This window comes from Lissotriton helveticus, chromosome 8, assembly GCF_964261635.1.
Source record: "Lissotriton helveticus chromosome 8, aLisHel1.1, whole genome shotgun sequence".
Taxonomy (NCBI): domain Eukaryota; kingdom Metazoa; phylum Chordata; class Amphibia; order Caudata; family Salamandridae; genus Lissotriton; species Lissotriton helveticus.
This window is the reverse complement of record NC_136069.1, coordinates 817,720,203-817,737,496: the sequence shown is the minus strand read 5'-3', so window position 1 is coordinate 817,737,496 and position 17,294 is coordinate 817,720,203. Positions and strand designations below refer to the sequence as shown.

Here is a 17,294-nt window from a genome sequence, read left to right as displayed (position 1 = left end):
TCATACATGTCTTGAGGCTGGATGTCAATGGTAAGATCCCGTGGCTGGCACTCATCAAATCGGAATGTGTTAGTTTGAATTTGCCAGACCTATGGGATGACCCAGCGCAGGGATGTAGAAGGATCTCGCGCAAAACCCTGGCACAGCTCTACAAGAACAAAACCCTTGCTGATATGGACAGTGCACATGATAGTGGCACCCTGACCGGATATTTTATTGTATCCAAAAATTCTTATGCTTTTGAACCTTTTATGGATTTTATCTATCCTCTTTTGGCGAGGAAGTTGTTCCTGCAATGGAGGTTCGGTACGCTCCCTACCAAAGTTTTTACCCACAAGTGGTCGCTTGGGGGCGACAAGCTTTGCCCATGCTGTAAAGTTAAGGAAGAAGATGACTTGCACATAATGTTCTATTGCCATGTCTACTGGAGTCCGAGGAGGCGCTGGCTAGCCCCTCTATGTCGGAATCTGGGCTTCAGTAACTATTTACAAGCCTACAGGGTGCTGAAAACGAATACCCTGGGCCACATTGTGTTTGCGGTTTCTAAATTCCTAATGGCAGCATGGATAATAAGGAAGAAAATGTCTGGTTAATCCATTTTACCACGCTTCTTTAAATTCTGCAGGTTCAGCTGGTTTTTATTGTATATATTGTCTTTTATCTGTATGTATTTTTATTGCTTCTTTTATGGCCCATGAGGCCGAAATAAAGAATTTTTGGATTTGGATTGGATTGGAGTGGAGCAGATAGGGGTAGATTGGAGTTGGGTAGATTTAGGTGGGATATATTGGGGAGGGGTAGATTGGAGTAGGGTAGATTGAGGTGGAGTGGGCTGGGACAGATTGCAGTAGGATGGATTGGGGTGGAGTGGGGTAGATTGGAGTGAAGTAGAGTGGGGTAGATTTGGGTAGAGTGAAGTGGAGTGTGGTAAACTCAAGTAAGGTAGATTGGAGTGCAGTGGAGTAGAATTAGATTGTGGTAGATTGGCGTGGGAGAGTTTGTGGTAGATTAGAGTGGGGTAGACTATGGAGGTGTGTGGTAGATTAGAGTGGAGATTAGTTGGATAGAGCCACTCCTGTTGCCTGTGAATGTTCATGAAGTTCATTACCTCTATCCTAACAGCGAAGGATCTGAAGCCAAAGATATTAGTTTTTTCTTTTGTATTTATTCTTGTTGTGTTTTCTGTTTGCACAAAATCATGGCGTGTGCATTATAGAGTACCCAATGGTAAATCACAGCCCACGATCTGATTCTGTACAGTAACTCCTTGAGGCACCAGGAAGGTTTCCAGGCTCTTGGTCATGGCTATGCTACATTCACTTCCTCTCCTCTCTCACATGCCCCTAATGCCCAAAGACCGAAGATCCTCCTTAGGGGCTGGTTAAGCCAATGAACTCTTAACACATAAATAAGTGGAAGAGTCATGTTCTCTTTAGCAGAGTGTTAAAAGGAAAGGTAGCCACCAAATAATCTTTAATAGGCAATATTGGCTCAATTATAAAGAAAACATTTGAGCCCACAATAAATAATGGTTCGCAGATGAATAATTTGGTCTTGTGTCTTTTGGTAGTTGTCTTCTTGCTTTGAGTCAAGCCTCTACCCAACACGTGTTTTGTCGTAACGGCATTTTTCCTTCGACTTCATCAGGCTAAAGACAATAAGGCACAGCTTATTCTAATTACATTCTCCAAATCGCTATAAATACATATCTTAACAATGATACATAACATAATCAAGTCTTAAACCATGTCCTCACATGCATCATTAATTCGTAACGAAATGGTTCAGTTGCAAACACCGGATATGAATATTCACCATGGTATTTATTATATAAAACACAACAAACACAAAACAATGCACCAATACACCCAATGATAACAAATTACAAATTGCCTCTCCACCACCAAGTCAATAAATAAGTGTGAATCCCTACCAGACCCACATCTAAATAAGTTAATTATCACACCACAAATGTGAGGCATACCTTTACAGTAATCCCCTCATTTTAACCATAAGAAAAAAACGACATTCATCCATCAGTACGAGTGCTCTTAAAATATTATAAAAGACTCAGCAGAATTATACTCTATGAAAGAGTACTCGCTTACCCAATCCAGGTTGTGTTCTGTATGCCAATGGTGTACTATAAGATGCATTTCTTGAACCTAAAGAACCTACATTTTCTTCAGCCCTGATGAAGTTGGAGTCACAACGCCGTTACGAGGAAAAACGTGTTGTCTAGAGGCTTGCTTGAAAGCCTGAAGACTACTAATAAAAGACACAAGACCAAATCATACATCTGCTGACTATTATTTATTGTGTGCTCTAAGTCTTTATTTATAAGCCAATGAACACTGTATGGCTCTCTGCAGCTCACTTAGAAACCTGCTGGGGAAGTAATAGGCACCCAGTTGTCATCAGTGGCAGGCACAAACTGTAAGAGCTATCAGGGTCACCAAAGGCAGACAGAGGTTTAAGGGCTCAACAGATATTCAGGGCTGTAGGACTAAAACCATTCCTCAAAGTTCATATGTAACAGCACAGAAGTCTCCCCCAATAGGGAAACATCACCTTTCAGTCCTGCACACCCTCTAGACAGACAGGAAAGGGAGGCTAAATCAGAGATCCAATATCAAGCTGACGATCCGCAGCAGCTCATCTAACTCTGCCCTAATGGATAGTTTTGTAAATGCAGGAGGATATTGGTGTTCCATGAAATACATGATTGATGACTTGCCACAGAATTGCTAAATAGAAAGCTATTTTGTAACCATTAGCAATGCATTGACTTCCAGATGCAGCAAAATGAAATACAAATGGGAGGTGGTAAATTGACAGTAACAGAGCTTAGAGAATGTTTAAAGTTAATGATGATACTGGTTATATGGTGTAAGGACTAAGTGGTTGTATGTCACAATATAGACAAAAAAAATATTGTAGTACAAAAATATCAGTGTCAAAATATTAACATCAAAAGTACAATATTATGAGCTGCAAAAATACAGTCTACAAAAATATCACACTATAATAGTCAATATAATATTTAGTACTAAATTACAGTATCTAAACTTAAAACAAAACTTATTTTTTTTAAAGAAAGAAATATAACTTTGTCCATAAAAATAAAACAGTACAATATGTATTTTTAAAATAATACATGTTTTTAAATTAAAAAATATATAATTTAGAAAAATACACTCAATATTAATAATATGTATTTCATTTTTATAACAATGTATTTAATTTTGCAATTTAAATTACATAAATATGGGACGTGCAGGTACAAAGCCAGCCCACAACACGCCATGCCCGGGACACACACCGGGACCTGACCCCCATTGACTTGCGACATTACCACCAGCCTCCCACGGAAGAGCCGCCCACTAAGGCCTGATTACAACTCCTGTTCCGGTGATACCCCTATGGGGTACTTCCCCAGGCTAACTTCTTACCCTTAGGTAACGTACTCTTGCATATCCTATACCTACTCCAGAGTTTTTCTCTTTTTTTTAATTTTCTTTCCTGTTGTAAATTGTTGCTTATATGTTTGCTGACGATATTTTCTCAGTGTGCAACCCAGTGCCTGTGGCAATGTCACTACACTGAAACTCTTGGCCGCTATACATGATAATGTCTTACTATGCTGGGAGCCAAATTTGAATCTGTTGTTGAACCATGTGTAAAACTCTAATAAACACATATCAAATACATTCTTAAATACTTTTATTTTTTACCTAATTATAAAAAGTTAAGTGTGTATTTGGTATAAATAATATGAACTATTATAAATGATATACATGCTGAAGCCCTATGTAGTGAGAAACAACAGAAGATGCTGATGCTAGTCAATTTCAACGACAATCATTTAAATCTACAAACATTGGAATGAAACCAAATGTTTTGGATTTTTATTTTCTTCTTACTTCTTATGTTTTATTCAGTGACACTTTATACACATTGAATTATTTTACATTTCACTTGATTTTTTATACACACATATTTTGACCTTATGTACAAGACCTAACCACTACTTTTCAAAAACAATACAAATTTAACAAATTAATTCAAACTCACAATCATACTCCACTCATACTCTTACAGATAAAATATAGCTGGAACTAAATTATTCACAGCAATGCCATATGTAAATTTTCGAAATTCAAAATCCCTTATTTAACCTCCTAATATGTTCAGTCTTTTTAATGGCTTATAACAGTCTACGCGTTTCGAACCCAAGGTTTTTTATGGGGTTCTCATCAGGACGGTAGTCTGTAAAAGAAGGAGAACACCTTATTTTAGAACATATTATCTAAATAGCTATTTGCTGCGTACTTCAACACTAACCACCTCTGTGTATTACCTCTTTTTAATCAGAGCCTGGACGGATTAACACTTAACGGACGTGCCACTCATATGCAAGGCAACCTAGTGTGTTAAAAACCAAAAAACAGAACAATCGCCAATGTCAGCATCATTCTGTTTCATCATTTGCAGCTCATTCATGCACTTGTTTTTAATAATCACTTACTTGTGCTCATATAATTGGGATTTGGGTCTTGGAATTCTGTGCAGCCTAAACAGTATCAATAAGAAAAGGGAGAAATGTGTTTTCAGTATTGATTTAGAATACCCCCTTGTGCTAACATATGGGTCACATGGAAGTAAAGTACCTCAAGCTTTGGCTGACTTCCGATCTCTGGGGTGCCAGTGCTCCCGCCTGCCCGAGAAAAAACAAAACGAGCGGGGGACAATTTTAGTGCACGGCGGGTTTACCACCTGGCGCAAGAGTTAGTTAGAATCATATTCCGGTAAATACCTTAGGCAGTCGGGGCACCGAGCATTCGATTTTCCTTCCCTAAAATTGTCCCCCGCTCGTCTTGTTTTTTCTCGGGCAGGCGGGAGCACTGGCACCCCGGAGATCGGAAGTCAGCCAAAGCTTGAGGTACTTTACTTCCATGTGACCCATATGTTAGCACAAGGGGGTATTCTAAATCAATACTGAAGACACATTTCTCCCTTTTCTTATTGATACTGTTTAGGCTGCACAGAATTCCAAGACCCAAATCCCAATTATATGAGCACAAGTAAGAGATTATTAAAAACGAGTGTATGAATGAGCTGCAAATGATGAAACAGAATGATGCTGACATTGGCGATTGTTCTGTTTTTTGGTTTTCAACACACTAGGTTGCCTTGTATATGAGTGGCACGTCGGTTTAGTGTTAATCCGTCCAGGCTCTGATTGAAAAGAGGTAAGACACAGAGGTGGTTAGTGTTGAAGTACGCAGCTAGTAGCTATTTAGATATTATGTTCTAAAATAAGGTGTTCTCCTTCTTTTACCGACTACCGTCCTGATGAGAACCCCATAAAAAACCTTGGGTTCGAAACGCATAGACTGTTATAAGCCATTAAAAAGACTGAACATATTAGGAGGTTAAATAAGGGATTTTGAATTTCGAAAATTTACATATGGCATTGCTGTGAATAATTTAGTTCCAGCTATATTTTATCTGTAAGAGTATGAGTGGAGTATGATTGTGAGTTTGAATGAATTTGTTAAATTTGTATTGTTTTTAAAAAGTAGTGGTTAGGTCTTGTACATAAGGTCAAAATATGTGTGTATAAAAAATCAAGTGAAATGTAAAATAATTCAATGTGTATAAAGTGTCACTGAATAAAACATAAGAAGTAAGAAGAAAATAAAAATCCAAAACATTTGGTTTCATTCCAATGTTTGTAGATTTAAATGATTGTCGTTGAAATTGACTAGCATCAGCATCTTCTGTTGTTTCTCACTAGCTTGTGGCTAAGCTGTGCTACTGGTAGCCCAGACCCAGTGGTGGTATTTGTGGAAGCCCTATGTACTCACCAACGCTGTTATATATCCTCTTTTGTTTACAGAAGTGCTAGATTCCCCAATGTGTTTTGGCTTTGTTTGAGCCTTGCTATAGCAAATACTAGTGGTCACATGAACACATATAATCAAATATTGACAATGAAAGTTAAAATACATTAAAGAGAATGTAAGCATGATGGCACTTACAGTCCTCTGAATCAATCCTCTGGAAATGGCATACTTTTGTTATCAATCACAATTTGAAGTTTTCTTTATTTGTTAATGTTTAAAATTATGGAGTCCTAACATTCATTAAGAGGGAAGAAATAATGTTCATAAAATCAGTGTTCATTCAAATATTTTTTTATTTGAGTGTGTAATGACCATGTGGACCCTTTAAGTGTAACAGAACCGCCAAGATGTTCATGTATAAAAAAATATATATATATGTGAGATAAAAAAAATTAACAATAACAAAAAGTTGTAAGTGATGGTATTTGTAATCCTTTGTTAGTAATCTACAACAATGCATAAATAATCTGCAACCCACTCTCTTGTATCCTAAACAACTAGACATTTATTCTCTGTAATCCTGGGTCTTTCAAAGGTATATTATTCTAATCACATTTTTTAGATAACGTCTGCTGATAAGTAATGTTACTATTTCAACTGACCCAGACAGTTAGGGGCAGATTTACAATAACTGGCGCATCCCTGAATATCAGCAGGGATGCACCAGTTATTGTGCGCCGCAGCTCCGCCACCGTGGATGCGCCGCATTTACAATGCGGCGCACCATGAGGCAAAAACGGCACAGATGCGTCACGCATCTGTGCCATAAAAGCGGCGAATTGCTGGAGTTGCGTCGCAAGCACGACGCAGCTCCAGCAATACTCTGATGGGCCCTATCTCCACAATGCTGTGTCAATCCTTACGCCTGCTTCAAGCAGGCGCAGGGTTTTGACGCAGCATGGGCCCAAAAGTGACTGAGTGAAATCTTGTAGATTTCACTCAGCCACTTTTGGGAGGCGTTCCTGCGCCGGAACGCCCCCCCCCTGCGATGGAACGCCTCCTTCTGGCGCAGGGCTTTACAACGTGACACATCTGGGAGATGCGTCACGTTGTAAATACCCTGCACCATGGCGCATCTTTTGCGCCGCCGCTGCGTCACAAAAGTGACGCAACGGCGGCGTAAAAGAGGTGCATGGGGCTTGTAAATCTGCCCCCTAATATCTAATTTTGTAACTTGTTTTTGTAAATGTATCAATGTTCCTCCTGTTCAATGCTGTGGAAATGTGGCTTTCTTTTTTTCCTCAAAACACGTTATTGAGTTTAATAACCACTGTGCACGTACCTACATTCCACATGACAAACCACAGGACATCAAGCTTCACTCAACATTAATGGTTGTAAGAGGCACAGCCAAGGTATTGGTCAGAAAGATCACTTCTGCCAACTTTCCATTTTGCCAGCATTTGCAGTAGGTGAAAGTATTGTTTCTCTATGCCACATTAGTTTATCCATTCCCCTAAAAAAACATTTTGTGGACAACATCTTGATTTACTGATGGGGATTTAGAGTTCCATAGAATGCTCTGTTCCGGTAGCTCACTCTTCAACACTGGACAGTTCACTATCGCACCAATGCTTGGCAATATCTCACTTAGCTAAAATTAAGCCAATATGTAATAACAACTATTTTTTACCTATTATCATCCATTTTATTAGTAATATGTAGCAGGGCTAGCTTCAGATCATTATTAATCGGCAGGGCCACTGGAATTATGCAATTGTGCAGCTGCAGCATTTTTCCGCAAAATTGTAAATTTGCTGCATTTGCCATATAACCCATTATATGCTGCATAGTATGCAGATTTTAACAAAAAAACTGTTTCTAGCTCAAATGAGTCAAAAGTTACTAAAAATGCAGCAAAATGTGTTGTTGCACAGTCGAAGGTCCTTTTCAAAGGTCGACTGGTCACCTTTCTATTGCTTATTTCTAAATTCTGGTGTCAAACTGATACTAATTAAATGCAATCAATTCCCAGGCAGATCAAAAGTGTAAAACTGTCAAAATAATGAAGTATTACTATCACTAAATGTGCTGCATTATGCCACATAATTTGCGTTTTCCTGCCTCATGCTGTAGCAAACCCTGCCCCATAATTTGGCTCTCCCCTGCGGTTTAATTTCAGTGGCACTAGCAATGGGTAATCCCACGAGATTATTTCCCTATAGCGCTTTAGGCGGGGGCATGAACAGGTAGTGTGTATCTGATCTGCCTATGGGCTATTGCAGTGGAGGCAGTTGGAGAGAAAGGCCCAAACAAATGACAACAGCTTGTACTGGGTGATATACATTCAATGTAGATTGCAAAACTGAATTATTAATTTATATTGGGCTGCAATCACATCCTCACAAGGGGCTATTTTGGATTCCTGAAACTCATCATCCTCAAGTGATCCCACATCCCCCTCCAATACCTCCCTCAAAGCCTGAAATGTGCCTTGGATGTGGATCACCCTGGATATATGTAATAAAGAGGTCTTGTGCTTACCCATGATTTCCATTAGGACTTTCCCTTCCAACGGGTTAAATCCATCAGTTCTGAGACTCCATGAACCTGTAGGGTTAGTGCATGCCTGAGTTGCAGGTATCTTAAAAAGTAGCTCTTATGCATATCAAAGTTATCCTGGATGTCCCTACATGAGCAAATATCAATTAAGGTTTTCACATCACCCAGTCTTGACACCCCTTGTGTTGTCCGATGTCTTACCACCGGACAATTTGTGTACCAGACTCAACATCACCCCTAGCCACAAAGAGGTTTCCTGTGTGAGATTCTGTCAACCTATCTGTCATAGAGTGTCCTACCGTATTTACAATACTGTAAATGTGAAAAGGGGCAGACTCGTGGGCAGAGTTCTTCTATGTTAGTAGTGTAAGGTAAGTATCTTCCCCATATCCTATAGCATATGTTGGTCATTAGTCTCTTTTTGCAACCATTCATTAGCTATGATGGTCTGAGACGTGTGATAATAGCCCCTATCCCACAGTTGAAAGGAGATTAGTAGCACTTATTCATGGTTTCTACCTTTCCACATGAAGCTCCTGATCATAATTGCTAGTTTGAGAGAAGAATGTCTGGGGATGTTATATGTGACATTTTATAATTGGTACAGGATATGCGGAAATGCTACCATTTAAAAATGTGCTGCTCTGTTGAATGAGCTGCACCCAATGAATTTCCTTTGCTGTTTTAAATGCCTAATGAAGTTGATTATCAAAAAAAAAATATGTGCTGCTCTACCCAGTAATGACATTGTCTGGGATGGGGGTGCCAACGTTTTAGATTGGTGCATAATCTGTCAATGTGAGGGGTGATATTTCAGACCCAAGCCAGGGCCTGATGTCTTGAGATGTTTACCCCTCATATTGGAAACCTTCCTTAGCCTCTGTCAGTCAAGAGGCTACTGCAGGACAGGATCTGATGCTCATAGCAGAAACACCACATTTTTGCTCTGATTGATCTATAACAGGGAGTACCTTCGGAGGACTTGCAGGGTACAAAGGACCAGCTGGCTGGACTCCTGTGATCATGGAGGTAAACCAGCAGATCATCATCATAATCGGAGATCCTGCCAAATAATCTGGGCATCCTTGCCCAGTGTGTTTCTCCTTTTCCATTTCACAAGGAGTTCTGTGGCAATGGCAAAAAGGAAGGGGTGAGTGGGCATCCTTGCTGGATGCCTCTAAGAATGGGAAAGAATTCAGACACTGTAGCCCCATTATCACTCGGCTCATTTGTTTGTGTATAAGACTTGTTTATTTTTAATGAAATTAGAACCAAAGTTCATTTTCTGCAGTAGAAGGAATATATTCTTTAATCCTACAGAGTCAAAAGCTCCCTCTCACTATGTGGAGAGCTAGGGAGCTTCATAGGTTATGTGCCAAGGTATTCTGTGGTTGTCTGATATTGTGTTTACTTGCCTTGGCCAGCATGAAGCCACACTGGTCTAAGTGCACTACAGACGATTTTACCATAGACATATGTAAGGCAAGGGCCTTAGCCAGCATCGTAGCCTTCACAGTATTCAGGGAGATAGGTTGTTATGAGGATAAAAGATTGGGAGGCTTGTATAGTTTAAGAATAACCATGATATGAGCCAAATGCAGGTCTTGTGGCAGTTCATCTGTGGCACTGGCCTCATTCAACATTGCCTTAATTGCAGGCACAGCATCCCTTGACGTTAGTTTAAAAAACTCAGCTGAGAGACCATTTGGCCCTAGAGCCTTGCTACTTTGAAGTTGTGGCAATGCTTGGGTTAGTTCCTCCTCTCTAATCTCCTTCTCGAGGAGATAGCTCTCTGTTGTTCGCCCACAATATCTTCCGAGCATTATGTAGTTGGGTTCCTTTACATATACCTCAAGGCCAAGCAATAGCCTCCTCCCTCTGTCCCTAATCCTCCCCGGGCAGTTTGGCTAATGATCTGACCTGCCTGCATGCATTAGAGACCTCCCATAATTTAAGGTGTTAGGTCAGAGAGTCTTTGTTAAAGTAAGCATCCAAGCATCCACTTCTGCCACTATATATGCCTCAAGGGCCCTTGTCAGGTGCCAGCTTTCAAGACGCCAACACTGTCTCTGCCTCACACCCTTATGGTGAGCATCACTGCCAACAAGTAGAGATTTGAGAGGCCTTGTGCCAGGATTTGTAGAGAGGGCATAGTATGAAGATCTATATCTGGAATTAGGAATCTTCTGGAGAATGACTCACGTGCTCCTGAGTAAAAAGCACTCATCCTATCTTTGTTTCAGCATACCATATCGTTAAAGTCTCCACCTATGACCAGACTCACCGCCAGAAGCTGTCAGATGAGCACACCCTAACATCCCATAAAGGAGGAGCTCAGTAGTGTGGTGGAAACGCTTATGAATGAATCTGTTTGTTACCGAGTAGTTTTTTACCCAGTAGGCCTGTGATGGCAATATATCTACTCGGAGGATCTGTACATGTTTTTTTCAGCTGGAGGGGGAAGCTCCTTCCTAACAAGATTACACCCTCTTGTGAATTCCTGGAAAGCGCTGCATATTCCACCATAGAGAAGTTGTTGCAAACAAGGATGAGCATTTGGTGCCTATTAGATGTGTTTCTTGCAATAGTACAATGTCGGCATTGTACCTTTTGTCTGTCTTAAGAACTGTGCCCTGATTAACCTTAAGCAGGAGTCTATTGATATTCCAGGTGATTACTTTAGCAGGGAGAGTGCATGCCATACCAAAATCTATATGTTGACGATTATGCATAACCCTGTCTGTATCTCTTTCGACAATCACATGAGCCGTACATCATGCAAAATCTATACACCCTACACTTCTAAACCGTGAAAATGCCAAAGGAGCCGCTTCACTTCAAACACTCCCTAGGAGGAGAGTTTGCCCTCAAACTGATTGGACTCCTTCCACCCTTACTCTGACCTAATGGAACCAGGCTTTATAAATTAGGAATAACAAAGTATTTTCCCTTTGAGTGCACCTTTTACCATTTAAGTACCACATTTGCTTAGCTGCCTCTGTCCAACAGCCAGTGAGTGGCCCTGTAAACACACCACCTCTCTAACCATAGGTCTCAGATGTTAACTATCGAATTCTCTAAGTGTGTGTCTTTGACAGCTGCTGCACACCACTATGGGCTGTTTCTTGATCTGAGTCCAACAATTCAGATTCAGACCTTGGTCTGTACCAAGTGCAGTCAGCCTCTTTTTGTGTTTTGTCTTGGAAGATGATCTGCAGTTTGGCCGGTACAAAGGAGTATAATTTAAACCCATAGCCCCAGTTTTGGTTTAGCTGAATTGAAGGATTTAATCTGGTTCAGTATTGCACTGGTACAGCCCATGAATACCTGTATTTTATTTTGCAGAACAGAAAATGTACCTCTCCCTCACGGTGTAGAGTCTTAGATATTAGCCTTCATAGGCTAAGAAGTAGGCCTTAGAGGCCCAGGCTCTGCCCAAAGGGGAGGCATGGGATTGAGGAAGCTGTAGGCACAATCTGTGAGGAAACAGGAGGTGAACACTGCCATTGATAGCCTAACCTTAAGTCACTCATCTAAATATTAGTCAGGCTTGGACCCTTCTACACCCATTAGGAGCACTACAAGCCTTATGTTGTTGTGGCAGGAACTACCTTCCACATGCTCAGTACGCACCATCAATATAGAGGACAACTTCATCTGGCTCACCTTGGTTCTGAAGTCCTTCACTGTGTATTCCTGCTCAGAGATGCATCCCTCCGACTCAGTCAGTCGATCCACTGTATTAAGGATGTCCTGCTAGAGAAGAACGACGTCAATCCTGACTTTCCCTTTTTTGCCTCAAGCACCTGTCAGATGTTAGAATGGCCTAGCGCATCTGGTCAGTCGAGCTTCCACCCAGAGCATCCCGCGGACCCCAAAATGGGCACTATGCTTTTTTGGGTCTCCGGAGCAGGGCTTGAGTGAGAGCCTTGCCAAGTGTTTCTATTTTACCCTGTTTAGGGATCATTCATGTCTTGTCTCTGGCCGTAAGTTGTGTTTTACCACAGCCAGCCATACAAGGGGAGCCAAAAGAGGCTAGGTAGCAGTCTCTTGATCAAGTGTGTGGGTTTCCAATGACTATAGCTGAATGTTGTGGCCACGGTGCATTTAATTAGGTCTTCACTTGCACCGGTGGTCAGCATGTGGTTTTGGGCAGGCTCACAGGGGTTACATTGTGCCAAAACAGAAGTCAGCAGCCCTAGTCTAGTGGGAGGGGAGGGCTTCTGCTGTATGGGAGGGCTGTTGGAGTCTCACTGCCCACCATGTGCTAGATTGGGCCTGTAGTTGCGGTACTCTTGAGGCAGCTGCCCTCTTGATAGCAGAAGGAGGGGCAACTTGCAAGTAGCTCCCCCCTGCATCCCCAATAGTGCAGGTCATATACCTCTAGCACCACTGTATAGCTCACCCCGGCTGGCAAGCAACTGATCGAGTTTCAAGACACAGGAGTCATGCTTGATGCAGCAGTCACACCCACTGAACTATCTAAATCACAAAGAGACACCCAATCATCCCCCAGGGATTGGGTATAATCAATAACAGAATCCAATTGTCCCTAAAAAGAACTATTTCAACTTCCTTATTATTCAAAATTATGCCACATACGTAATCAGTAATTAACTTGCAGGTGAAGAGAATATCAAAACATATACATATACCCCAATATATCAAAACATCATATTTATTTTTTCACATATTCTTCTTTTTCATGTATTTTTTGATATTTGGCAACTAACACAATACTGAAAATTATAAACTTATTTACAGTAGTGTAAAAACACCTTCTGCTAGAATTATGGACAACTGAAATACCATATCAGATGAAAAACAATCATAACATTTCATCAAATACATAATCTCAAGAATAGAAAAATAAGCAAAACGGTGCTGGGCGTCGACGTTTCGGTCCCCCGTTGGTCTAACAGATCCACAGGACCATCATCAGGACGATGAAGTTGCACATATATACATAAGTAAGCGTGAGAGTAACAGGAATCGTGTCCTTACTATCCAGCAATATCACTCTGCAAAGATTATTGTCTTCATCAATGATCACCTATCACGTTTTATTAACAATCAGCTTCTCATCACTTAAATAGACTCGAACTGCCAGACCCGTGTAGTCGGGTAGTCGAGGAAACTGATTCCGAGACACGGGTCTGGCAGTTCGAGTCTATTTAAGTGATGAGAAGCCACTACAGTACTCGAGGCAGGCCCTCACAGTAGCTTTCCAGCTCTCTGCTCCGGGGGTCCAACCACTGGGAGACAATTCCACCACCTACACCAAATGGCAAGCCTTCAAGGGTTTCCACTTCCACCTACACTTTTCTGCTTGGCAGCAGGTGGGCTGAGAGCACCGCACTTTCAACACCTTACCACCCCTTGCCTGGCACCAGTTCTGTGTCTGCATCCTGCCTAACCTTGCCAGGGTTTTGATTTCTGCAGCAGTCCACTGCCACCACAGCCCACCCAAGTGGCCACCCAGAAGGCACACAAGGTCCAGCAAAGCCACCACCAGATATACCGCTCTTCATGACTGGGATACTCCACTACTTCGACAGCTGGTTGCCATCTTAAGCCCAGCGAGGGTGGGGCCCCCACTCCCTTGAATTGTCAATTCTCATCCACTGAAGCTGAATATTGGTTGATGTGGGCAGAGGTGTAGTCGTAGTTGCAGCCGGTGCAGGTAAGCCTGGTGCGGCAGGGCGGGGGAGAAAACAGACAACAATTTTATTTATTTATTTTATGTTCCTTATTTCGTCATCTGTTGACTCCCCACCCCGCATGCCCAGTCCCGCCCCATCGTACTTACCTGCACTGGCTGCAACTTTGTAGTCGACCAAATCCCACTTGTTTACTGTTTATGCAGAACCGGAGTGGAAGATGGTTAAGGATTGTCAATGCGGACATGGGAGCATTGTTAAACGGCAACCACCATCTTGCGCATCAAACCATGCCCTGAACACAGCTTTCTAAGTCTATAATATAACAGGATACCTACCTCCATAGTTGTAAATTAATTTGAAAATAATAACATAATAATTAACATAACCTTAAAATAAAAAAAACATACACCCAATACCCCAGTGAACCGCACAAATCAGATAGTAAAATAAAACAAAGAAATTAATTCTTCAATTAAAAAATAAGTAGTTATACCAAATCAAATTAATAACATAATGTAGTGTAAACTATACCCAATCAATCCCCCATTAAACCCCACAAGCTGAAAAAATAAAACATTTTAAAAATATAAAATTAAGTAATAATAATCTAACAAATATTTATAAATAAAATGTCATAAAAAAGAAAGACAGCATACATTAAAGTCTTAGTATATACGAGAATATTTTAGTACACTATATTTAAAGAGTGATATTGTGTACAAACGTAAAAAAGAACAATAAACATCTCGATATTCTATCCTACCATAGTTTTTCACTGACAATATTTTGATCATTATGTTATGAACACACAATAATTTGGAGATGATTTTCAATTGCCACACTGATTATCTTTTACAAATGTAAGACCACTTGATGTTTGCTTTTTTCACTAAAGTTCTACTGGCAGCCCTTTGTAATTACTTATACTATAAAATGGAGAGTTTGAGAAAAGTACCTGAAAAAATCTGTTTTAAATCTGTTTGTGTTTGTTCAAAGGAATATAACAAATTTGAAGCATTAAGCCATTCTGCATTAGTGGACACAGAGACCATTAAGTTATGTATGACTATTAAGGTGAGAGACGACTTCTCTGCCAAACCCTAGGTGCCATTCTACTACTATATAATATATTTTATAGTACTCACATGTTGGGTGCACTTTGACACTTTGAAAGCTGCATGCAATTTGTGGTCCAGGAAAAACTTAAGAGCCTATGCTTCACGTGCTACTATTCACCTATTAAGTGAGCACAGGGAAGGACATTACTTAACTAATTGGTGAAACACATCAGCTTTACCGAGCATACATGCATAAGACCAACAGCCAGTGGAAGAATTCATGCAGCACTGGAAAGCTTTTTCTCTGAGGACGAGACCAGACCAGTGTGATTACTTTGAGTTATCCAGAATGTACATTGTTGTCTACTACTTGTGTCCCTGCATCTAGAGTATTATTGTGCTACATTCAGATAGTCACAACAGTGTATGTAAAACGTACTCCCCAGACAATAGACTACACAAGCAGTAAAGGCTTACTTTAGCAGGAGATAGCTGATTAGGAAATCCAATACTTTATAACAGAGTATTCACACATGACTTAGTTAATATCCACACAGAGCAACACATTTAACATAAAAAATAAAAGAATAGGGGCCTAATTTAGAGTTAAGCGAGAATGGAAAATCCTCTTACTATTGAAGTGCTGAAATTAGAGTATCATTAGCACTTTCTTCCGACTGTAACCGTCCGCGACGATCAGCCAATGCAAGGCTCAGCGATGCCTGGCTCTTCTCGTTACAGCAATGACCATCCATAGTGCTCGATATGCTCTTCGTGTCAAAAGCCTCCTCCTCGCAGCCTCCTCCAACCCAAACAGAACTCTTACACTGTACTTTAGAAGGTAACTCTTCAGTCGCCACAACCATCCTGGTCCCTCTATGCGGCACATACTCCCTGGTGGTTGACCTGAACTTTTGACTTTGCCCAGGCCTAGCACGACCAGAAAACTGTGAGTGGCACTTTTTGCTTTTTGGCTCTATTTTTACATAAAACTTGAAAAATCAATATCTCTGGTTGTATTGATTGGATTGGATTTTGATTATTTCAGTGTTATTTTATTTATTAACATTTTCTCTATTGTTCTAAATTGGTGTTTGGTTTTGCTTGTGTTCAGTTTTCACTTTATTACTGTCTCTGTGCTGCATAAATACTTTACACATTGTGTCTAAGTTAAGCCTGACTTCTATGTGCTTGGGTGTGAAAGGGTTAGGCAAATGTTTTTTAGTGACTTTTGTGGTTCACCCTGACAAGGATTGTGGTTGTTGCCTGAGTCAGGTTTCTACCACCCCTCAACCAATAACCCAATTTCTTAAAGGGGCGGTATGTTATGACACATACTTGTAGACTGGTAGCCAAAAAACGTTTTTACAACAACCTTGGTTCAACTTGTATACATTTGATGAATGTAACCAACAATTAGGGGTGTTCTCCTTTCCCTACTGTGTCATAAACATGATCGCAGGACTTAACTCCAAGTTCCAGTGAATATTGAAATTTAAAAGACAAACACAAACAATATGTATTAACGATTTCATCCTGTACCTATATAATCTGCATTCTTTGGTAGCTCCCTGCTTCCAATGGGGGCTAATTTCCTTTAAGTTAAGCAAGACAAGTTTTATCTGACTGTATGTTTGTAAAATGCGGAACAATTTTTGTCATGAAAGTGTTGGTGAATAAAAACGTAAGTATCAATAGCACTTGAACTGTGTTTACACTTTGCAAAGTTTCCCCTGGCTTTAAGGCAGTGCTTTAGCCTATTGATTAATTTCAATCTGAATTTATCTGTAGGGCATCTATGAGTGTCAATGAATTGATCTTGAGGGAATACACTTGTTATATTCTTCTCATGTATTTCCTTAGCAACTTGTCCTCTCTGAGGCTTTTGTGGAATGTAGGCTACAGAGAGAGATAGCTGTTGCTGTGGAGAGTGGCTGGTGTTTTCAGGGGCCGTTCCTGTTTACTGAATGAACTCTCTAAACTTTTCACAATGTGTCCTGGCTCCTCAAAACTGGTGACGAGGATGGCATGTCCATTTTAAGAAAACTACAAGTGAACAGGGCGTTCTTTCATCGCTATTGGAGATGAAACATTGTTGGATTGCGTACAACCCCTGAAAAGTCCTTATCTTTGCTTGGGAAGACTTTGTTTGGCACTGGAGG

At 40.6% G+C, this 17,294-nt stretch overlaps 1 protein-coding gene across 2 annotated transcripts in view; it reads left to right on the top strand.

Annotated features, from left to right (window-relative positions):
• LOC144772936 (P2Y purinoceptor 8-like) overlaps positions 1–17,294 on the top strand; it is a 255,181-nt gene that overhangs the window by 6,399 nt on the left and 231,488 nt on the right. The window contains exon 2 of one of the 2 annotated variants that reach the window (XM_078657634.1): positions 15,874–16,081. The exons of the other annotated variant lie outside the window; for it this stretch is intronic. The gene's annotated coding sequence lies outside the window, so the exon portion shown is untranslated. The remainder of the gene's footprint in view (positions 1–15,873; positions 16,082–17,294) is intronic. 2 annotated transcript variants of the gene reach the window in all.